Here is a 24882-nt window from a genome sequence, read left to right on the forward strand (position 1 = left end):
GGGCCCAATTCAGAACCCTGTGGTACCCCACTAGTAACCCTGGCCCAATCTGAGTATGCACCATTAATAACCACTCTTTGTTTTCTATCACTAAGCCAGCTACCTACCCATCTACACACATTTTCCCCTAGCCCAAGCTTTCTCATCTTACTTACCAATCTTTTATGTGGGACAGTGTCAAATGCTTTAGAGAAGTCGAGATAAATGACATCCAATGATTCTCCTTGGTCCATTTCAGAGCTTACATCCTCATAGAAGCTGATCAGGTTAGATTGACAGGAGCGATCCTTCATAAATCCATGTTGATATGGAGTTAAACATTTATTAACATTGAGATATTCCATAATGGTATCCCTTAGAAACCCTTCAAAAATTTTACCCACAACAGATGTTAAGCTTACCGGCCTTAAGTTTCCAGGTTCCCTTTTATACCCCTTTTTGAATATTGGTACCACATTTGCTTGCCGCCAATCAAAAGGAACAGACCCTGTTTCTATAGAGTCTTTAAATATAAGGAATAGAGGCCTGTCTATCACATTACTTACCTCCCTTAATACCCGAGGGTGAATGCCATCAGGGCCTGGTGATTTGTCAATTTTAATCTTACTAAGGCGGTTCTGCACTTCTTCCTGGGTTAGCAGGTAATACTTAATGGGGAGTTTACATTATCACTCTGCATTTCCCCTGGCAAATCCTTTTCCTGTGTGAACACTGTTGAGAAAAAAGTATTTAAAACATTTGCTTTTCCCACATCGCTCTCTATGATTTCACCCTCATTGTTCTTTAAAGGGCCGACGCCATCAATTTAATCATTTTACTGTTTATATAATTAAAGAATAGTTTGGGGTTTGTTTTACTTTCCTTAGCAATGAGTCTCTCAGTTTCCACTTTTGCTAAATGTATTTGTTTTTTACACATTTTATTTTTTCCTCTATAACTTTTTAATGCTTCTTCATTGCCTTCTTGTTTTAGCTTCTTAAATGCCTTGTTCTTGTTATTTATTGCCCTTTTTACATCCTTATTTAGCCACATTGCTGTTCTCCTGTTCCAAGCCCTTTTATTTCTGTACGGTATGGCTAGCTCGCAGTGGGTGTGTAAAACTGATTTAAATATTTCCCATTTATTTTCTGTGCTCCTACTTTTGAGGACATTGTCCCAATCAATTCGGCGAAGATCCTCTCTAAGCTGATCAAACTTTGCTTTCCTGAAATTCAGAGTTTTTGTAACCCCCTTCCAGGGTACCTTACTGAAGAACAAGTGGAATTGTATTATATTGTGGTCACTGTTCCCTAGGTGCCCATCGACTCGAACTTCTGTTATTCTATCTGGCCTGTTGCTTAAAATTAAGTCCAGAAGGGCTGTCCCTCTAGTTGGGCCCTGCACAAGTTGTGACAGATAATTATCCTTGGTCACTGACAGAAATTGGTTTCCTTTCTGAGATACGCAGGTTTCAGTTTCCCAGTCTATGTCGGGGTAGTTGAAGTCCCCCATAATAATTACCTCATTGTGATTTGCTGCTTTGTCTATTTGTTTCAATAATACATTTTCAGTGGTTTCTGTTATATTTGGTGGCTTATAACAAACCCCTATGAGGATTTTATTACTTTTCCCTCCTTGTATCTCCACCCATAGAGACTCCACCTCTTCATTTCCCTCTTGTATATCTTCTCTTAGTGTGGGCTTTAAAGTGGACTTAATATATAGACAGACTCCACCCCCTTTCCTTTTTTTACGATCCCTCCTAAACAAATCATATCCTTGCAAGTTAGCCGCCCAGTCATAGCTGTCGTCTAATCATGTCTCAGTTATTCCTACTATGTCATATTTTTCCTCATACATTACCAACTCCAGATCTTCAATCTTATTGGTCAGGTTCCTTGCATTGGTCAGCATGCAGGAAAGAAGTTTTTCTTCCTTTTTCTTAGCTTCCTTCTGAGTACCCTGTCTTGGGTCCTCTGTAGCACATCTAGTATCCTTGATTAGTTTGTCCTTCTGCTGCATGTTCTTGTCTGCTGTTTTTCCTCCCAAACCCTCTTCTTCTAGTTTAAAGCCCTTCTGATGAGTGTGGCAAGTCTTCTGGCGAATGTGTGTTTCCCAGGTTTTGTGAGGTGTATCCCAACTCTTGTGAGAAGTCCATCATAGAAGTAATTCATGCCATGGTCCCAGAATCCAAATCCTTGCTGCCTGCACCACCGTCGTAGCAAGTTGTTCACCTCTAGTATCCTATTCCATCTTCTGATGCCATGACCATCGACTGGGAGGATTGAAGAGAAAACAACCTGTAGGTTCCGTTCCTTTATTTTCTTCCCCAGAATTTCAAAGTCTTCGCAGATAGTTGGTAGGTTATTTCTTGCCGTGTCGTTTGTGCCTACATGTATCAATAGGAAAGGGTAGTCGTCCTTGGATTTGAGGATAGTTGGTATCCTGTTGGCCGCATCCTTGATTTTTGCTCCTGGGAGGCAGCATACTTCTCGTGCGGTTATGTCCGGCCTGCAGATAGTTGCCTCCGTGCCTCTTAGTAGTGAGTCGCCCATAACTACCACTCTTCTTTTCTTTCCGGACGCACTGCTTGTTGCTCGTGAGTGTTTTTGAGTGTCATTTGTTTCTGCTTTTGTTGACGGAGTAACTTCTTTTGTTGATAGTGTGTCTTCTCTTGCAGATACGATATCATCCTGAGCTGTGCCATTTTCATTCTCCAGCATGAGGGCTTCATATTGGTTGCTAAGCTGTGTGGGTGGTGATGACCACTTGATCCATTTGCTTCTTTTCGTCACATGGCTCCACTTTTCAGCCTCTGTATGTGCTTTGAAGCTTTTCTCACTTTCCGTTTCCTGAATGGTTGCTTCTGCTTCATCCAAGAAGTCCTCATGTTCTTTAATTACCTTCAATGTTGCTATTCTTTTTTCCAGTCCCTGCACCTTTTCTTCTAAGAGGGCAACAAGTTTGCACTTCTGACAGGTAAAGTTGAGTTTTTGGGCCAGAAACATGTAGCATGTGTTGCAGGTGACCATGTGGATATTCTTCTCTTCCATATTGCTATTGCTGATGCAGTCTATGATGGGTGGGTCCTCAAACAGCGAGACCCGGCAAGTCCCAGTGATCGATCAGCTTAAGGCGACTCTTCTCCACTTCCCAGAATGCACCGGAAATATGCAGATGAGCTTCCTGCTTCTCCAATCCCTGGTTTTGCAATGTCCTCAAACAGCGAGACCCAGCAAGTCCCAGCGATCGATCAGCTTAAGGCGACTCTTCTCCTTCATAGATTGAACCAAAAATAAACTAACAAGCCACAACCAGAGGTTGGAGGTCCAACAAGAAGAGGAGTTGGAGGAAGTGGACATGGCAGTGTAGGTGGAAAAGGCAGAGGAGCAGGTAGCCAAGACGTTATTTGGGTATTTTACTTGGGAGGGGGCTGGTTGGTGCATAGGAGGCCCATCGCACTCTAATAAATTTTGTCAGAAAGACTTGCAGTCTAGCAGGAAAACCCAGTGAGCCCCGCTAGTGCCAGAGTTAAAGAGAGAACTTATGTGGTAGCTCCCGTGAATGGGTGTACCTCCTTCGTGAATAGAATATTAGTATTATATAGTGAAGAACTTTTGTTGTTATTTCACTTGTATCATTAATTAATTTATTGTTGATTTGACTGGTTATGATCACTAACTGCTTAGAATAACAGCAAATTACTATTGTATTTAAACAGAGTTATATTGTTCAATGACTGTTCTTGCCTTCCATTATCTGTATCATTCATGAAAGAAACAAAGAGAGAGAGCAAAACAGAGAATGGGATGGTGATACAGACAAAAAAGTGAAAAGGATAAAGACCGTGAAAGAGATAATAGTAAGGATTGCAGCCGATCAAGGGAGAAAAGTAGAGACAGGGACTGAACCAGAGAACATAGAATCATAGAATCGTAGAGTTGGAAGGGACCTCCTGGGCCATCTGGTCCAACCCCCTGCTCAAAGCAGGATTCGCTAAATCATCCCAGTCAGATGTCTGTCCAGCCTCTGTTTGAAGACTTCCATTGAAGGAGAACTCACCACTTCTCGTGGCAGCCTGTTCCACTCATTGATCACTCTAACTGTCAAAAAGTTTTTTCTAATATCTAATCTGTGTCTCTTCCCATTCAGTTTCATCCCATTGCTTCTAGTCTTTCCTTGTGCAAATGAGAATAAAGTTGATCCTTCTACAATGTGACAGCCCTTTAGATATTTGTAGACAGCTATTAAGTCTCCTCTCAGTCTTCTCTTTTGCAAACTAAACATTCCCAAATCCTGCAACCTTTCCTCATAAGACAGGGTTTGCAGACCGGTCACCATTCTGGTCGCTCTTTTCTGAACTTGCTCCAGTTTGTTGATGTCTTTTTTAAAATGTGGTGCCCAAAACTGGACACAATATTCCAGATGAGGTCTGACCAAAGAGGAGTAGAGGGAAATAATGACTTCACGTGATCTAGACTGTATGCTTCTGTTAATACATCCTAGAATTGCATTTGCCTTTTTTGCTGCTGCATCACACTGTTGACTCATATTCAGTCTGTGATCTATTAGTATACCCAAGTCTTTTTCACATGTGCTGTCACTTAGCCCTATTCCTCCCATTCTATATATGCTTTTTTCATTTTTATTGCCCAGATGTAGTACTTTGCATTTCTCCCTGTTAAAAACCATTCTGTTAGTTGCTGCCCACTTCTCCAGTTTATTTAAATCTTTTTGAATCCTCTCTCTCTTCTCTAGTATTAGCTATCCCTCCTAGCTTTGTGTCATCAGCAAATTTAATCAGTTTACCCTCAATTCCTTCATCTAAATCGTTGATAAAGATGTTGAACAATACAGGGCCCAGGACAGAGCCCTGTGGTACCCCACTTGAGACATTCTTCCAACTGGATGTGCAGCCATTTACGACCACTCTTTGGGTCCGATCACTAAGCCAGTTATGAATCCACCTAACAGTTGCCTTGTCCATTCCATACTTAGTCATTTTTTCAATAAGGATTGTATGAGAGACTTTGTCAAATGCTTTGCTGAAATCAAGATATACTATATCTACAGCATTTCCTTGATCCACCCAATCAGTGATACCGTCATAGAAGGAAATTAAGTTAGTCTGACTTGACTTATTAGTTAGAAACCCATGCTGACTCTGTTTAATCACTTCATTCTTATCCAGGTATTGACATACATGTTGTTTAATAATTTGTTCAAAGATCTTTCCTGGTATAGAAGTCAGACTCACCGGCCTATAGTTGCCTGGGTCCACCTTCTTCCCCTTTTTGAAGATAGGAACAACATTTGCTCTTCTCCAGTCTTCTGGCACTTCTCCTGTTCTCCAAGAATTTTCAAAGATTATGGAGAGGGGTTCAAAAATTTCTTCTGCTATCTCCTTCAGTACTCTGGGGTGTAATTCATCTGGACCTGGAGACTTGAATTCATTTAGGTTAGCTAAGTGTTTCCTCACTATCTTTCTGTTTATAGATATCCTGGATTCTTCTATTCCCTTAATAGGACAGTGAATAACAGTTGATGTTATTCACATGTACCTAACATGAGCAAAAAAGGGAATGAGACAGAAAAAAGACTTCCATCATCTGTGAGCTGCACCCAGTCTCCTGTATTACTGATTTATCAAATTAAAATGACGGTTACTCTTTAACAGTTTATGTGGTGCATGTCTCCAAAAACACGTTTTTAGTTTTCACTCTGCTAGAGCAACTGCATACTAATTTAGAGAAAAACCTGTTGGGTCAAAATGGTCAGTGTACCTGGAGATGAATTCCCCGAGTGGTATAATTTCCGAGATAGGGTCATTGTTGTGGGTTCTGCACACAAACTATTGTAACAAAATTTGCATTCCAAAAATGAAATAGTGTTCATTGCACCCTGGTGTGTTGCCCAAACAGCAGTGTATAACCACATAAGTATTACTGCACTCAACAGTAATGGAATAATAAATTGTGATGTTAATTTCCTGTTACCCCTTGGGAAAATAAAAAAAAAATATTGGGCCAAATCAACATTTTTGTGGAAATATGTTTTTACTTTTTCATTCTGATCAACCATTTTACTAAATTTAAAATTTGACTCTCCATCTAATTACCAATTAAACCAACTGATAACATGCTACTAATTAGTGATTAAGCCGAGTCCTGATAAAACGTAATTGCATTGTTTATGGACACTTAACCTGAAAGTAAAATGATCAGCAGTTTCCACAATCACACTTAACCACAATTCAAAAAGCTCCCAAAATTGTCAATATAGACTTAAATTTATGTTTGCATCACAAAAAGATTCCAAGAGATATTGACATATTGTCCATGACCAAATACTTGTGCCCATCTTTAATCACTGCTAAGAGAATAATGAGCATTACAAATGAAACCCAGATGTCTGTGTGAAATTAACTCAGTTTCCTACCCATAACTTACTGCATTAGATGATATTGACTTTCCGAAACATATATTTAGAAGAAATGTAGCCTCATACCGAACGGAGGTAAAACAAAGAAAGATTTTCATCCTAAAATGTATCCCATAAAAAGATATTCTATACAGAAAGAGCCTATTCTGTATGAATTATCGCAGACGAGGAGACGACAGCAGGTCAAAGTCAACAATTTTAAGAGTACCTCATGGACTTAATTAGCAACTCCAAAAAGTCTTCAAAAGCCAATTAGAGATGCTATTTGTAATAGTTAGGGCAATTAATATGAAAATGAGAAAGAACAAGCATTTTCTGTTGCACCCAATGGAGCTTTCTATTACATATGTTTCAAATAAATGGTTGAATGGATGAACAGGGAATTCATTCTTTTATGTGAGATAACCAGAAAAGCTCCTTGTTTTTGAACACAATCGTCTCTTTGGCACAGGATGATGATAATTGTAATCTGAATTAAAAGTCTAAACCTTTCATTGCGTCATCATTGTTGTGGCCCTATGACTTCACCTGGTATTGTACGCAGAAAGAAGATATTTATTCCCATTTTTTCTGTGCATTGTTTTTATCTTTCTAGGAATAAAGGTACTAAGGTACAACATTTGTGAATCTGTTTTGATGAAATGTGTGAAACCCAAATAGTTTACATTTTTTGCAAGCTTATTTAATTTTTTTTTCATTTTTTCATTTTTTTTGGGTAAATAATACATAAAACAATTGTTTTACTTATTTGGTTATTCATTTTTAGTTATATAGATTTCATTTAGAATTTGACGTATAATAGTTGCTTTCATGCATTTAAAAACTTTTCTGACAAAAATGTTACTCACAGCAAAAACCTTAATTATAGATTGAAATTTTCATAGCCAATTTGAAATATTACAGTTACCTAATTAGTTGCTATGGGTGTGCTGTTCCAGCTGATATCAGGGTCACTTCCTCTTTCTACCATTATTTGCTGCAATCTAATCAATAGTTACTGTATATTTGTACACTATGGACCTGATTCATCAGACTGATTTCACCAGAAATATTTTGCTGTTTTCATGTGAAATTTGCAAAAAGGATAGAGTTGGGTGGGAAAGGAGCATGATGCCATGGCTTGTCTAATTCACCTTATGCCAGAAATCTTACTCCAGTGCATCACTGTTCAGATGTGCCTGATTCATTAAGAGGAATGAGCCTCATAATGAATTAGGAGGGTGACTCCAACATGCCACCTCATCAAGACTGGCATGAAGAACGCAGGTCTTGAGGTATCATGACCTATGTTTATTGTGCTTGAACTGCCATATTTTTCTTCCTCCTGAACCATCGTATATTGTTAGGATAAACCATCAGTATAAATACAGTGGGGCAAAAAAGTATTTAGTCAGTCAGCAATAGTGCAAGTTCCACCACTTAAAAAGATGAGAGGCGTCTGTAATTTACATCATAGGTAGACCTCAACTATGGGAGACAAACTGATAAAAAAAAATCCAGAAAATCACATTGTCTGTTATTTTTCATTTTATTTGCATATTATGGTGGAAAATAAGTATTTGGTCAGAAACAAAATTTCATCTCAATACTTTGTGATATATCCTTTGTTGGCAATGACAGAGGTCAAACGTTTTCTGTAAGTCTTCACAAGGTTGCCACACACTGTTATTGGTATGTTGGCCCATTCCTCCATGCAGATCTCCTCTAGAGCAGTGATGTTTTTGGCTTTTCGCTTGGCAACATGGACTTTCAACTCCCTCCAAAGGTTTTCTATAGGGTTGAGATCTGGAGACTGGCTAGGCCACTCCAGGACCTTGAAATGCTTCTTACGAAGCCACTCCTTCGTTGCCCTGGCGGTGTGCTTTGGATCATTGTCATGTTGAAAGACCCAGCCACATTTCATCATCAATGCCCTTGCTGATGGAAGGAGGTTTGCACTCAAAATCTCACGATACATGGCCCCATTCATTCTTTCATGTACCCGGATCAGTCGTCCTGGCCCCTTTGCAGAGAAACAGCCCCAAAGCATGATGTTTCCACCACCATGCTTTACAGTAGGTATGGTGTTTGATGGATGCAACTCAGTATTCTTTTTCCTCCAAACACGACAAGTTGTGTTTCTACCAAACAGTTCCAGTTTGGTTTCATCAGACCATAGGACATTCTCCCAAAACTCCTCTGGATCATCCAAATGCTCTCTAGCAAACTTCAGACGGGCCCGGACATGTACAGGCTTAAGCAGTGGGACACGTCTGGCACTGCAGGATCTGAGTCCATGGTGGCGTAGTGTGTTACTTATGGTAGGCCTTGTTACATTGGTCCCAGCTCTCTGCAGTTCATTCACTAGGTCCCCCCGCATGGTTCTGGGATTTTTGCTCACCATTCTTGTGATCATTCTGACCCCACGGGGTGGGATTTTGCGTGGAGCACCAGATCGAGGGAGATTATCAGTGGTCTTGTATGTCTTCCATTTTCTAATTATTGCTCCCACAGTTGATTTCTTCACTCCAAGCTGGTTGGCTATTGCAGATTCAGTCTTCCCAGCCTGGTGCAGGGCTACAATTTTGTTTCTGGTGTCCTTTGACAGCTCTTTGGTCTTCACCATAGTGGAGTTTGGAGTCAGACTGTTTGAGGGTGTGCACAGGTGTCTTTTTATACTGATAACAAGTTTAAACAGGTGCCATTACTACAGGTAATGAGTGGAGGAAAGAGGAGACTCTTAAAGAAGAAGTTACAGGTCTGTGAGAGCCAGAAATCTTGATTGCTTGTTTCTGACCAAATACTTATTTTCCACCATAATATGCAAATAAAATGAAAAAACAAACAGACAATGTGATTTTCTGGATTTTTTTTTATCAGTTTGTCTCCCATAGTTGAGGTCTACCTATGGTGTAAATTACAGACGCCTCTCATCTTTTTGAGTGGTGGAACTTGCACTATTGCTGACTGACTAAATACTTTTTTGCCCCACTGTATGTAAGCAGAGCACCACATGAAGAACCCCCACAGGCCACGTCGAACCATGAGAATCTCATTAACTGAAAACTGAAAACAAAGATTAAACAACCACAAGACGAATTTCACCAACCAAGGTATCATTTTAATCAGTATAACAGCGCCTACCTGACACTGTCTGTAGTTTACTGTGAACAATCCTGTTGACAGGTTCCCTTTACTTACACCTTAGAACAATTAAAGATCACCAGGATCATATATATTGGGGATTCAAAATGAATTAACACATTTATGTATTTTACTAGAAGATTTAATGATGTTCTATCGCAGTCAAGTATTAAAGGAGAGATCACATAAATGTATGAAAGAAAAATTCTGTTTTTATAATGAAGATTTTTCTTCTGTATGGTGCTGAGTTAATCAATTCTATTTGTCTATTTCATCCTTATGTCCATTTCTGATGTCCATTCTGTTCCTTACATTAATAATTTAAAAATGATAAAACAAATATGATTTCTATATAATCTTTGCAATGAAACAATTTAAAACAAATACTATAAGGATGGTGTTCATATGGCATCTATTGTTTTAAAGTTTATGGATATGTCACTTGCTCAAAAAAATAAATTAAATACCTCATAAAAATCCCTGATTTTCAAGCTTTTAATTTTTGTGCCCTTAAATCAGAGAGTCGTGTCACACAGAATAGTCAATAAATAAAGTTTTTCGCATGTCAACTTTACATCAGTACAATTTTGGAAACATAATTTTTTTTTGTTAGGAAGTTATAAGGGTTAAAAGTTGACCAGCGATTTCTCAATTTTCCAACAAAATTTAAAAAAACATTTTTTTAGGGACCACTTCACATTTGTAGTGAGTTTGGGGGGTCAATATGACAGAAAATATCCAAAAATGGCACCAATCTAAAAACTGCACCCCTCAATGTGCTTAAAACCACACTTAAGAAGTTTATTAACCCTTCAGGTACTTCATGAGATCTAAGGCAATGTGGAAGGAAAAAATGAACATTTTACTTTTTTCACAAAAAATTTACTTTAGACTCAAACCTTTTTTATTTTGACAAGGGTAACAGGAGAAAAAGGACCACAAAATTTGTTGTGAAATTTCTACTGAGTACATCGATACCCTGTACATGGGGAAAAGTCACTGGGCGCATGGCAGGGCTCAGAAGAGAGGGAGCACCGTTTGACTTTTTGAATGCAAAATTGGCTGGAATCAATGTCAGGTGCCATGTCGCATTTGGAGTGGAACCCCCCAATTCTAGCTCCAACCCTAACACAGCCCTAACCCCTACCCTAATGCAAACACACCCCTAATCCTAATTCTAACCCTAACCACAACCCTAACCCAAACACACTCCTAATCCCAACCCTAACCATAATCCCAACCTTAACCGTAATCTCAACCAAAACCAAAGCCATAACCTTTACCCCAACACAACCCTAACCTTAGCCCCAACCCCAACCCTAGCCCAATCCTAACCCTAGCCCCAACCCTAATGGAAAAAATACATTTTTTGATTTTAATATTTTTACCTAACTAAAGGGGTGTTAAAGGGGTGTTTGATTTACTATTTTTTTTAATTTCATCACTGTGATAGGGTCAGTCACAGTGCTCAAATTGAACCAATAGGAAAAATTTATTGTTGCCGGGTGCCTGCGCATAAGCCTGCCAATTTCTTCCAGGAAGAAGACACCGGGGGCCGGGGGACAGAGACGGAGGGTCCAAGGATACCAGAGGTACCGGAGGGGACTCGGGAGACACCATTTCTCTCTCTTCTGGCATGCTAGATCATATCAAAGGAGAGAGAAATAACTGGGAAACCTGACAATTTATTGCAATCGCCGTTATTCAGTGAATAATGGCAATCACGAGACTGGGGATGGTAAAAACCGACCCAAATCATGTTTTCTGGGCTCTCAGCTACCAGGGTAGAGATTTTCTGTCGCTGGGGGCACTATAACCTTATTTATCAGCATCGTTAAAAAGCGGCGCTGAGGAATAACTACCCTTAACTGCTGCCCTTAAAAGGTGTATTGGCGGTCATTAAGGGGTTAAATGAAGATGTTTATTATTAAGGGAATAAGAAATCCAAACCTACAGGGCCCTGTGTGAAAAAGTGATTGCTTCCTAAACCTAATAACTGGCCAACCTTAGCAGCAACAACTGCAATCAAGCATTTGTGATAACTGGCAATGAGTCTTTTACAACTCTCCAGAGGAATTTTGGCCCACTCATCTTTGCAGAATTATTTTAATTCTGGAAAGATATATATCTTTGTACCGTGTTAGCCAGTAGATAGAAGAATATTTAGAATTGAGAGTCCTCAGTGGTTGATACCTTATATGCTGTCTTGTGTATAATTATGTTATTCTTCAGATTTTGTATTAGTCTAGCCTGATGAAGAGAACTGCGTAGTCTCGAAAGCTTGCAATTTGTTATCATCTTTTCAGTTAGCCATTAAAAGGTATCAACCACTGAGGACTCTCAATTCTAAATATTGTTCTAATTCAGTCACATTGGAGGATTTCTGAGCATGAACCACCTTTTTAAGGTCATGCCACAGAATCTCAATCAGATTAAGGTCAGAACTTTGACTAGGCCACTCCAAAGTCTTAATTTTGTTTTCTTAAGCCAGTTAGAGGTGGACTTGCTGGTGTGTTTTGGATCATTGTCCTGCTGCATAACATAAGTGTGCTTCAGACTTGTGGTCTTAAATAGTGTTGATCAAATAGCTTTGGATAAGCACTTATCCGAATAGCTAAAGCACTTATCGAATAACTGCCTCGGGAACCTGGATACCTGGAGCGCTCCCAATAATCAGCTGTTCAGCTGGAGAGCCTGTTTGCTGGGCTCTGCATGCATGTGTTGTGACTGTCACACAGCCGCAACACATGCAGCTACGGCGCCGAACAACTAATTATCAGGAGCGCTCCAGGTATCCAGGTTCCATAGTCAGCTATTCGGCAAGCGCTGTAGCTATTCGGATAAGTCCTTATCCAAAGCTATTCGATAAACACTAGTCACGAACAGATGGCCAGACATTCTCCTTCAGGATTTTTTGGTAGACAGCAGAATTCATGGTTCCATTAACTTCAGCAAGTCTTCTAGATCTTAAGCAGCAAAACAGCCCCAGACCATCACACTATCACCACTATATTTTACTGTTGGTATGATGTTCCTTTTGTGAAATGCTATATTACTTCTATGCCAGAAGTAATGGCATTCACACCTTCCAAAAAGTTCAATTTTTGTCTCGTCAGTCCACAAAGTATTCTCCCAAAACTCTTGGGAACATCAAGATGTTTTCTGGCAAAACTAAGACAAGCTTATATGTTCTCATTGCTCAACAGTGTTTTTTATATTGGAACTTGGCCATTTTTGCTCACTTTCTTTCTTATTGTAGCCTTATAAACATATTTTTACTTTAATAATAAAGACCTTCAATTAATAAATGCATTTTGTGCTTACTTGCGTTATCATCTAATATTTAAATTTGTTTGCTAATCTGAAACATTTATGTGTGGCAAACATGCAAAAAAATAGGAAATCAGAAAGGGCCAAAAGCCTTTTCACACAACTGTATGTGTGCATTTGTACGAGCTTTTATATAAATGAATGCTTATGTATGTGCTGTGTCTGTACACATGTGTGCATGTGTATGTGCGGTGTGTAGATTCATGTCTCTGTGTGTGTTGTTTATATGCATATATGTATGTGCTGTGTGTGTATACATGTGTGTTGTGTATATATATGTGTGCATATGTGTTGTATTTATATACATGTGTATATGCATGAGTTCTGTGTTTATACATGTTTTTGTGCATGTGCTCTGAGTCTACAGTTTTTGCTTTTGTATGTGCTGTTTATATACTCTACATATGTGTTTATGTGCTAGGTGTATGTATATGAGTGTGTATGTGCTGTGTCTATATACACATGTGTGTATGTGAATGCAGGTTGCGGGATGCAGTGACAAACAAGAGGCAGAGCAAGGGTTAACAAATTTAACAGTTTAATCCAACAAAATATTAAACTCCTCGCAGGGAGATAAATGGTTAAAGGGTAGATAACATAAAAAACAAGTGCGGGATAACAGCAGTTCAGTTGTCAAACTTATCATGTCCCTTTAGGCTCCTCCTCTGCAGATGATCCCACAGGGGTTGAAGCGCCACAACGGCTGGAAGGATGTCCACCGACGGGGTCCCTTAAACAATGATTTATCTTCTGGCGGCATCAGTCGGTCTCTGTTACCTTCCGCTGTGCCCCTAGTCCATGAACTTGTGTGGCCGAAGCAAACCAGGCCGCAGCACTCTCAGAGTTAACCGTGGGCTGGCGTAGAGCAGATGACAGGGAAGACCGTAAACAAACATCTGGTACTCGGCCTTCTCTCCTCTGCACGTGTGCAGTATTCACAGTCTCTGAGTGCTCGGCACTTTTCTCTCTTATTCTCCCACTGGTGGTGATGGTAGCCAGCAATCACAGCCTGTAGCAGCACCGGTGCTCAGGAGCCGGAGCACGCTGCTCACTCTGCTGTGCACTGTCCCTTAACACAAAAAACCACGCTGCTGTGTACGTTTTTGTTTTTATAACGCCCATCCAACCCGGTTCATGTGGTTGGTCTGGTCCCTCATTCCTTCACCCAGGCAACATGGGAGGCAGCTTCAATAATTCTGGACCCAGCTCAGCACAGGTACCCGTAGCCCGGTCTTCCTCCTTACACTCTCCCTCTTCTTTAGCTCACCATTCCACGTGCGAGAGTTCTTGTAGTAGACGTCGACACTCCTCCATCTCTTGGATGATCCATTGCCAAATTAATTGGTCTTATTTATAACGATTGGGAGGTATTGAGTATTTGAGGATGGGGGCGCATCTGAGTTCAATGAAGTAGCCATCTCGGGAGTTCAAGGCTCTCGCACCTCTCTTGGGCTGGAGGATAGCGGACCGTCTAAGTCAAAGGATGAAGCAGGCGGTTCTTCTTCATCGCAATCGAAGGTCGCTGGATTGGGGACATTTAACACTCTTCTTTCTCAGGATCTCGTGACAGGCAAGGATGTAGCATGGTTCGGTGGACTACTCGGGTAGGGACCCCTTCATCCCCTTCAGGTTGCACTTCATATATGGGACCATTAAATCCAGTTTAGTGTTTCACCCAATACAGAGTTTTTCCCATTGATGCTCTGACTTGCCTTGAGGTCGCTTGTCTCTGACCAATAGTCGGTCTCCAGCCTTAAGAGCCGTCCCTCACAGGGGCGTCTCATGGTGTTGAATTTCCCGAAATTTGGTCTGTACCAATTGATGTAAAGTCTACAAATGAAGTCGATGTTCACGGACCCAGGTGGTCATCCCCGTCCGTGGATAGTTCTCCTCTGGGTCCAACTCCAGCTCAGTAATCTCTTGTCCTTTTCAACCAATCAGCAGGGTGTATGGCATGTATCCAGTTGTGCTGTGCACACAGTTCTTGTACACCCAGACCCACTCAGCTACATACTCAGGCCAACGGACTTTCCTGTCTTCTTCCAATGTTCTTAACATCTGAATCAGCGTCCAGTTGAAATGCTTGCAGGCTCAATTCCCTTGCGGATGAAAGGGAGTTGTCCTGGACTTTTCAATCTGATACAGGCGGTGAAGCTCTTCCATCACTCGACACTGGAAGCAAGCGACTTGATCGCAGTGAATCCTTTTCGGACAACTGTACACTTGGATGAAATCTCGACAGATGGCCTGCGCGGCTGACTTGACTGTCTGGTACCAGGTCAGAGTTACCACAGCAAACTTGGTGAAGTGGTTGATCATCACAAGACAATGTTTGTATCCCAGATGGGTGGGACCCACAGTCAAGTAATCGATCTTTAACAGTTCCAGAGGCGCAGAGGTCACAATGGGGCTCTCTGGTCTGGAGGTTTAGCTAATTCACAACTAAGACATTGCTGACAAGTCTCTTCCACTGCAGTCTTCAAACGGGGATGAAAAACCAGCTTCTGCAACCACTGAAATGTCTTCTCTGAAGCAAAGTGAGCTCCTCTGACATTAGCTTCCATGGCCACCTCACTGATCAACTTTTCTGGGAGCACCCGTTGCAAGGAAACTCCTAACTCCTGAATCAACTGCACTTTCCGATATAGCAAACTGTATTTCAATTGGAATCTCTCCCACTGCCAGAGAATCTGCAGCATTCATGAGGACAGGGCATCTCTCTCACTTCCACTGGGATTTGTTTTAGGGCCACCCATTGTTTCAGCTGAGCGAGTTCACTATCTTTCTTCTGCCTCCAACTCTTTGTCCTGGTCATGTCCAGGTCGCTCGTGGGTCAGTCTAGATGGAGCATTGTCAAGTGTATTCTCAGCTCCTTTTCAATAAGCGATCTTATATCGGTATTTCGCCATACGGGCCACCCATCTTTGCTCCAAGGCCCCCAGTTTTGCATTTTCTAGGTGCGCCAGAGGATTGGTGTCAGTGCGTACCAAGATTTCAGATCCTGACAGGTACTCGACAAACTTCTCGGTCATTGCCCACACTAACGCCAGTAATTTCAACTTGAAAGAACTATAGTTATCTGAGCAAGTGTGAACGAGCTGAGTGTGACCTGAGCGTAAGTGCGAACTGTGGTAAGTGTGTGACTTGAGATTCAGTGACTTTGGATTCAGGGAGTTTCCAAGGGAGGTATTACTGAATTGCTGTTATATTTTGTTAATACTTTTTATTTATTTTTGCTTATCTTTTTGCCTGGTGCAATCCCCATTAGGATGTACTCCACTATTGCCAATGCCATCCAGTGCACGTCTTGCCGCATGTATGAAATCCTTGAACAGCCGGTCGAGGGTGCATACTGCTGTGCGAGATGTGAGCACGTTGTGCATTTGGAAGCCCAAATACTGGATCTGAATGTGCAGCTGGCAACACTGAGATCCACAGACAATATGGAAAGGAGTCTTCTGCTCAATGAGCAGATGCTCAATGGGGGGATGCTAGGTTGGAGCTGCAGGACAATGAAGCAGCTAGCTGGGTGACAGTTTGAAGGCGGTGTAGAGGGAAGAGCACCAGGGAGGCTAGTCCTGATCTGGCACACCCCAATAAGTTTGCTAAGTTGGCAGATGAGGGGAGTGTTAGCACAGGAGTAGCACTGCTGCAGCAAGGCATGTCCTCTGAAATCCAGAGGAGTGTCTGCTCCAGTAAGGGGGGAAATAGGAGAGCAGGGCAGGCCAGACAGGTTCTGGTAGTGGGAGACTCAATTATTAGGGGAACAGATAGGGCAATCTGTCACAAAGACTGGGATTGTCGAACGGTGTGCTGCCTACCTGGCGCTCGAGTCCGACACATTGCTGATCGGGTTGACAGATTACTGGGAGGGGCTGATGAGGATCCAGCGGTCAGGGTGCACATTGGCACAAATGACAAAGTTAGAGGTAGGTGGAAGGTCCTTAAAGATGATTTCAGGGAATTAGGCTGTAAGCTTAAAGCAAGGACCTCCAAGGTGGTATTTTTGGAAATACTTCCTGTACCACGTGCAACACCAGAGATGCAATGGGAGATTAGGGAGGTTAATAAGTGGCTCAGGAATTGGTGTAGGAAGGAGAGGTTTGGTTCCTGCAGAACTGGGCCGACTTCTCAGTTGGCTACAGGTTCTACGCTAGGGATGGGCTGCACGTCAATGGGGAGGGTGCAGCTGTACTGGGGAAGAAAATGGCTAGAAGGTTGGAGGAGTGTTTAAACTAGGGACGGTATTCCTTTTATAGGAGAGGAAGACAGTGCAGATAGAGACCTGGGCACAAATAATGAAAGTGGGGGTGGGGTTAGAACAGTTAAAAATTTAAGAAAGAATAGAGGTACAGAGAGATACATAAAGTGCATGTATACTAATGCCAGATGCCTCGCCGACAAAATGGAGGAATTGGAGTTAATGTTGTTGGAACATAATTATGATATGGTGGGGATATCTGAGACATGGCTGGACGAGAGCCATGACTGGGCGGTTAATATACAGGGCAATAGTCTGTTCAGAAATGACCGAACAAATAAGCGAGGGGGAGGCGTGTGTTTATATGTAAAATCATCCTTAAAACCCATCCTTTGTGATAATATATATGAATCTAATGAAAATGTAGAGTCCTTGTGGGTAGAGATAAGGGGAGGGGGGAAAAATAATAAATTACTGATAGGGGTTTGTTATAAGTCTCCAAAAATAATGGAAGCAACAGAGAATATCCTCATAAAGCAAAGAGATGAAGCAGCGAATCAAGGAGAAGTCATTATTATGGGGGACTTCAACTACCCTGAAATACATTGGGGAACCGAAACCTGCAGTTCCAGCAAAGGTAATAGGTTTTTGACAACTATGAGAAACAATTACCTTTCACAACTGGTTCAGGACCCAACAAGAGGGGGGGTGCAATGCTAGACCTAATATTAACCAACAGGTCAGACCGCATATCAAATGTAAGGGTTGAGGGTCGCTTGGGTAATAGTGATCACAAATTAATAAGTTTTCATGTATCCTTTAATAAGATGCGTAGTAGAGGGGTTACAAGGACACTAAACTTCAGGAAGGCAAATTTCCAATGGATGAGAGATGATAATGGTGCAATTAACTGGGACGATATCCTGAGACATAAAAATACACAAAGAAAATGGGAGATGTTTGTTAGCATCCTGAATAGGACCTGTGCACAATATATACCATATGAGAATAAACATGCTAGAAATAGGAGGAAACTGCTATGGCTAAAAAGAGCTGTAAGGGGCGCAATAAGAGATAAAAATAAAGCATTTAGAGAATTAAAGCAAGTAGGTAGTGATGAGGCATTAAATAAATGCAGAAAATTAAAAATTTCTGTAAAAAGCAAATCAAGACAGCAAAGATTGAGACAGAGAGACTCATTGCCAGAGAAAGTAAAAATAATCCCAAAATATTCTTTAACTACATAAATAGTAAGAAACTAAAAAATGATAGTGTTGGTCCCCTTAAAAATAGTCTGGGTGAAATGGTGGATGAGGATGAGGAAAAAGCCAATATGCTAAATGACTTTTTTTCAACAGTATTTACACAAGAAAATCCCATGACGGATAACATGATCAGGGATAAAAATTCTCCTTTAAATGTCACCTGCTTAACCCAGCAGGAAGTACGGCGGCGTCTAAAAATCACTAAAATTGACAAATCCCCGGGCCCAGACGGGATACACCCCTGAGTACTGCAGGAATTAAGCACAGTCATAGACAGACCATTATTTTTTAATATTTAAAGATTCCATAATAACAGGGTATGTACCACAGGACTGGCGTATAGCAAATGTGGTGCCAATATTCAAAAAGGGGACAAAAACTGAACTTGAAAATTATAGGCCAGTAAGTTTAACCTCAACTGTGGGTAAAATCCTGGAGGGTTTTCTAACAGATACTATACCGGAGTATCTGGAGAAGAATAACCTTATGACCCAATATCAACATGGGTTTACAAGGGACCGTTCCTGTCAGACTAATCTGATAAGCTTTTATGAAGAGGTAAGTTCCGGACTGGACCAAGGGAATGCAGTGGACGTGGTGTACATGGACTTTTCAAAAGCTTTTGATACGGTGCCACACAAAAGGTTGAAAATGAGAACAATGGGGATAGGGGAATATATGTGTAGGTGGGTTAAGAGCTGGCTCAGGGATAGGAAACAAAGGGTGGTTATTAATGGAGCACACTCGGACTGGGTCACAGCTAGCAGTGGGGTACCACAGGGGTCAGTTTTGGGCCCGCTTCTTTTTAACATATTTATTAATGATCTTATAGGGGGCATAGAGAGTAGAATTTCAATATTTGCAGATGACACTAAACTCTGCAGGGTAATTAATACAGAGGAGGACAATTTTATTTTACAGGAGGATTTATGTAAACTAGAAGCTTGGGCTGATAAATGGCAAATGAGCTTTAATGGGGATAAATATAAGGTCATGCACTTGGGTAGAGCAAACAAGATGTATAATTATTTGCTTAATGGTAAAACACTGGGCAAAACTGTCACTGAAAAAGACCTGGGTGTATGGGTGGACGACAAACTCACATTTAGTGGCCAGTGTCAGGCAGCTGCTGCAAAGGCAAATAAAATAATGGGATGCATTAAAAGAGGCATAGATGCTCATGAGGAGAGCATAATTTTACCTCTATATAAGTCACTAGTGCGACCACACTTAGAATACAGTGTACAGTTCTAGTCTCCGGTGTATAAGAAGGACATAGCTGAACTGGAGCGGGTGCAGAGAAGAGCGACCAAGGTTATTAGGGAACTGGGGGGTCTGCAATACCAAGACAGGTTATTACACTTGGGATTATTTAGTTTGGAGAATCGAAGGCTTAGGGGTGATCTTATTACAATGTATAAATATATGCGGGGACAGTACAAAGACCTTTCTAATGATCTTTTTACTCTTAGACCTGTGACGGGGACAAGGGGGCATCCTCTACGTCTGGAGGAAAGAAGGTTTAAGCATATTCACAGACGCGGATTCTTTACTGTAAGAGCAGTGAGACTATGGAACTCTCTGCCATATGATGTTGTAATGAGTGATTCAATACTAAAATTTAAGAAGGGACTGGATGCCTTTCTTGAAAAGCATAATATTACAGGGTATAAACACTAGTTTCCTTAATATTGCGTTGATCCAGGGAGCTAGTCTGATTGCCGTATGTGGAGTCGGGAAGGAATTTTTTTCCCCAATGTGAAGCTTACTGTTTGCCACATGGGTTTTTTTTGCCTTCCTCTGGATCAACATGTTAGGGCAAGTTAAGATAGGATATGGGTTGAACTAGATGGACTTAAAGTCTCCCTTCAACCTTAATAACTATGTTACTATGTTATCTGGGTTTTATTCTGAGTCATGGAGAGACCAGCTTGCATAGGAAATCACTCGCTCCATTGCATCCTGCATCTGTGACAATACACCCCATAGTCCCTGGAGACTTCCATTGGTGTGAAGGATGAAAGGTTGAGAGAAGTCTGCATAGGCTAATAGGGGTGCTTCAGTCAGGGCCATCTTCAGGGCTTGAACGGCTTCTTCCTGGCTATCCCCCCCACTGGATGTTCCGACTCTTTGCACAAGATGGCTCTCCTTTCAATAACTCCAACAGTGGATTAACAATGTGAGTGAAATTTTTCACGAACAGTCGATAGTACCCAGTTAGCCCCAGAAAATCCCACACGTCCTTCACTGTGTTTGGAGTTGGCCAGTCCTGTACTACCGCTATCTTCTCACGCACATCTCTCACTCCCGCAACAGATACAACATGTCCTAGGTACTCAATCTGCTTGCGGAAAAGGTGGCATTTTTGAGGTTTCACTTTAAGGCCATGCTTCTGCAGCCGACTCAACACCTGCCCCAGCCATCGGAAATGCTCCTCAAAAGTAGCTGCATAGACAATGTTGTCATCCAAATAAATGAGGGTAGCTTCAAAGTTCAGGTCTCCTAAACAGCTCTCCCATCAGTCACTGAAAGGTTCCAGGCACGTTGGCAAGACCGAAGGGCATCCGGATCAATTCGATCAATCCCATATGAGTATGAATGCTGTCTTCGGCCGGTCTTGCTCAGCCATGGGCACTTGTCAATATCCACTGGCCAGATCGAATGATGAGAAGTACTTGGCTTTTCCCAGGGCAGATGACTCCTCATTTCTCGGTAGGGGATAAGAATCCCGCACTGTATAGGCATTCAGCCGCTGGTAGTCAACACAAAAACGCATGGCTCCATCCTTTTTCCAAACTAATATGATGGGGGCTGCCCACAGGCGCTGGCTCTCCCAGATAACTCCACTCTGCATGTGTGCCAACATTTCTTTCACTTCCTGGTACATTTGTGGTGGGATCTGATGATAGCGCTCCCGAATCGGTGCAGCACTTCCTGTGGGAATCTCATGGGTTATGGCTGTGGTGCACCTGAAATTATTGTCATGATGGGCAAAGACATCCTGGTAACTTTCCAGCATAGCTTCTATCTGTTGCACTTATTGTGGTGAGAGTTCCTTCAGTTCAGCCTGCATATGTTTAAGGATCTGGCACCATTCTTTCATGGTAAATCCCTGCTGAGGCTGCCATCCCCAGTTCTTGCTCGCGTGTACGCACTTCCTCCCTGATTTTCCCCAAAAAAAGACATGTGTGGATTGATCTGCAAGCGCTCCCGCAAGGCCTGTTTAAGCAGCGCATCCCTGAGGCCTGCCACTAGTTGGTCTTTCAAAATTACATCAGGAGGTCTCACGCCCACATCATCCTAGTAAGTGATCGCGGCGTGGATCTCCTGCAGCACATTCATATATTGTGTAACAGACTCCCCCTCCCTTTGGATGCGGTTAAACAAGCGCATTCGCAATTCACCGAAATCCCTGGGGTCCCCATCTCTTCCAAGATCTGCAACACCTTGGTGAAAGTGTTCCTCTCATGTGCAGGCTCGAACATGACAGATCACCTAGCTTCCCCGTCCAAGGTCTTCACAGCAATCTCTGCCTGCATAGTGGAGGTCATGGGGTGCATCCTTAGCATACTTTTAACCCGCTCGCACCAGTCCCATAGCAGTGAATTGCTCCCTGTAAACTTTGGGAGATTTCTGAGCATGACCCCCAGCGGCAAGCTGACCCTGGGGACACCCACGACCACTCGGTCTTCCATCTCTGTGCTTGTGGACTGCATCCTGCCAACTAAGCCAAGTGAAAGCAGGTTGCGGGATGCAGTGACAAACAAGAGGCAGAGCAAGGGTTAACAAATTTAATAGTTTAATCCAGCAAGGTATTAAACTCCTCGCAGGGAGATAAATGGTTAAAGGGCAGATAACAGAAATAGCAAGTGCAGGATAACAGCAGTTCAGTTGTCAAACTTATCATGTCCCTTTAGGGTCCTCCTCTGCAGATGATCCCACAGGGGTTGTAGCACCGGCGACGGCCAGAAGGATGTCCACTGAGGAGGTCACTTAAACAATGATCCATCTTCTGGCGGCAGCTGTCGGTGTTTGTTATCTCCCACAAGCCCCTAGTTTATGAATTTGTGCGGCCAAAGCAAACCAGGCCACAGCATTCTTGGAGTTAACCATGGGCTAGCGTAGAGCAGACATGGAAGACCGTAAACAAATGTCCAGTACTCGGCATTCTCTCATCCGCACGTGTGCAGTACTCACAGTCGCTGAGTGCTCGGCACTTTTCTCTCTTATATTCACGCTGGTGGTGACGAGAGACGGCAATCGCAGCCTGTCGCAGCACCGGTGCTTAGGAGCTGGAGCACGCTACTCACTCTGCTGCGCACTGTCCCTTTGCGCCAAAATCCCCGCCGCTGTGTGCACTTTTGCTTTTATAACGCCCATCCTACCCGGGTCATGAGGTTAGTCTGGTCCCTCATTCCTTCCCCCAGGCAACAAGGGAGGCAGCCTCAGCAGTTACGGACCCGGCTCAGCACAAGTACCCGTAGCCCGGTCTTCCTCCTTACATATCTGTGCTATGTATAAATACATACAATTTAACATGAAGTATGGTTGTAATATATACTGATGTGTGTGCTTGGTGTGTCACATTCAGAGTGTGAGAATGTGTGTAGTAACCACTTTAATAAATATGATAGCTTGTAGCTTGTAAACCTGGAAACAATCACCCAATGTATAAGCAAAATTGTGCTCATTTATTTGGTGATTGGATTGTTTTTGTTGGTGCATGTATTTTCATGAATTTATGTGCATCTTACTCCAGCAGTCGCATTCATTAAGATAGGCGTTGACAACGCCAGTCTTAATGAATCTGGACTATTGCTCTCAGCTGCACATCACTGGATGTAAATAGTTGTCCACTGCCAATTACATGATATGTATGGACAGAATGATCTATTCGTGATCATTCTACTCCCATAGTTCTTTGTCAGCCTGGGTAAAGAAACCGGTACATTGTCAAACGTACTCATTTAACCCCTTCACAACCTTTGACATAAATTTATGTCACAGGTGGTGTGGCGCCCCCAGGTCGCTACAGTGGCTTTACCTTCCTCCTAGGGAGTATGATGTCATGGTTGGAAGCAATGAAGGGTCTCTCTATCACGTAAATCTAGCACACAGCACAGTTCCCACTCCAGGTCAGCAGAGGAAGCTCTGAACCAAACTGCTGAGGAGCTGCTCTCTGGGGCCAGGAAAGGGAAGTTGGAGGAGATCGTGTTCAGAAGGCGAAGTGTGTGCATGTGGGAGAGGGGAGCTGGAGGATTGAGCAGAATTCAGGCTCACTTCTAGCTGAACCGCATGGTCCAGAGTCCGGTATCCGAGGTTGTATGGTTACTGATGTTTCAGGAACAGAAGGTTGTAAATGCTCTGTTCCCTCATAAGACTCTGAGGCACAGCAGCAACGTGTGTGAACCAGAAGGCAGAGGCTACGGCTGCCTGCCATATGAGGGGAGTTCTAAAGAGAGCACGCAAGGGGAACTTCAGTGTAACTCAGTACTGCAAGTGCCTCAGATAAGCGCTAGAAAGGAGACTACACAACCCATCTGCATAGAGAGATTCCTAAGTTGCTTCCAGGCTGATCAACTCCTGTTCCAATCTGGATCCTGGACTGCACTTACAAATAAAAGGTAAAGGAAACTGCACCCTGTTCTGTCATTGCCTTCTTCCTGCAACCCCTTCAGCACTGCTACATCTTTGTGCCTAACACTGCACCCTCTTCCTCAGCACCTATTACTACTGCCCTGGGACTACAGCTCTACCTGTGGGGAGCTCTTACATCTTGCTGCCTTATACCATCTGTCCCAGAGGATCTGCCTGCAGCATTGGCTTAACCCCTTCATTGCCAAGCACCACAAGTGGCGTCACGCATCATCCACCTATAAATTTTATTCAGTCACGTTTCACCCCTTTTGCATGGATGCCCAGGGCCACGGATTGGGTCACCGCCACGATGACATGTCCCTCTGAGACACCGGCCCGGTACTGAGTAACCCCACTGCCCTAGCGGGCGATCCAGTAGTGTCCCTGGATTTCATGCAGGCTTGCCCACCAAGCCCAAATTTTTGCCTGCACATGATGAATGGTTTAAAAAGATTGTCCACTACTTTTACATCGATAACCTATCCTTAGGATACGTCATCAATGTCTGATCGGCAGGGGTCCAACACTTGGCACCCCTGCCAATCAGTTGTTTTAGGAGGCAGATGTATAGTACTTTACAGCAGCCACTGCAGTTAGAATGAGCAGCTTAGTAAGTGATATGCTGAAAAGAGCATGGACAGCACCTCAAAAAATCAAACATTGATCTAATGCTGCTAGGCAAACATATACATAACTGAACATGAGGTTCTTAGTTTAACATTCTGATTAGACTGTATGAAGTCCACTGCCACGTGACGACAAACCTCTTAGTGGGTTCCTATCACCCAAATGGAGCAAAGTCGTGCGCCGACCACTGCCGCATCGACAACACCAGCAAGACGGACAGCCTGGTGCCTCACAGCGCCCATGCTGCTAGACTGAGTACCCATGACTCCAAACCACACC

The sequence above is a fragment of the Dendrobates tinctorius genome, unplaced genomic scaffold (genome assembly GCF_039654945.1).
Source record: "Dendrobates tinctorius isolate UK_male_01 unplaced genomic scaffold, ASM3965494v1 ptg000241l, whole genome shotgun sequence".
Taxonomy (NCBI): Eukaryota; Metazoa; Chordata; class Amphibia; order Anura; family Dendrobatidae; genus Dendrobates; species Dendrobates tinctorius.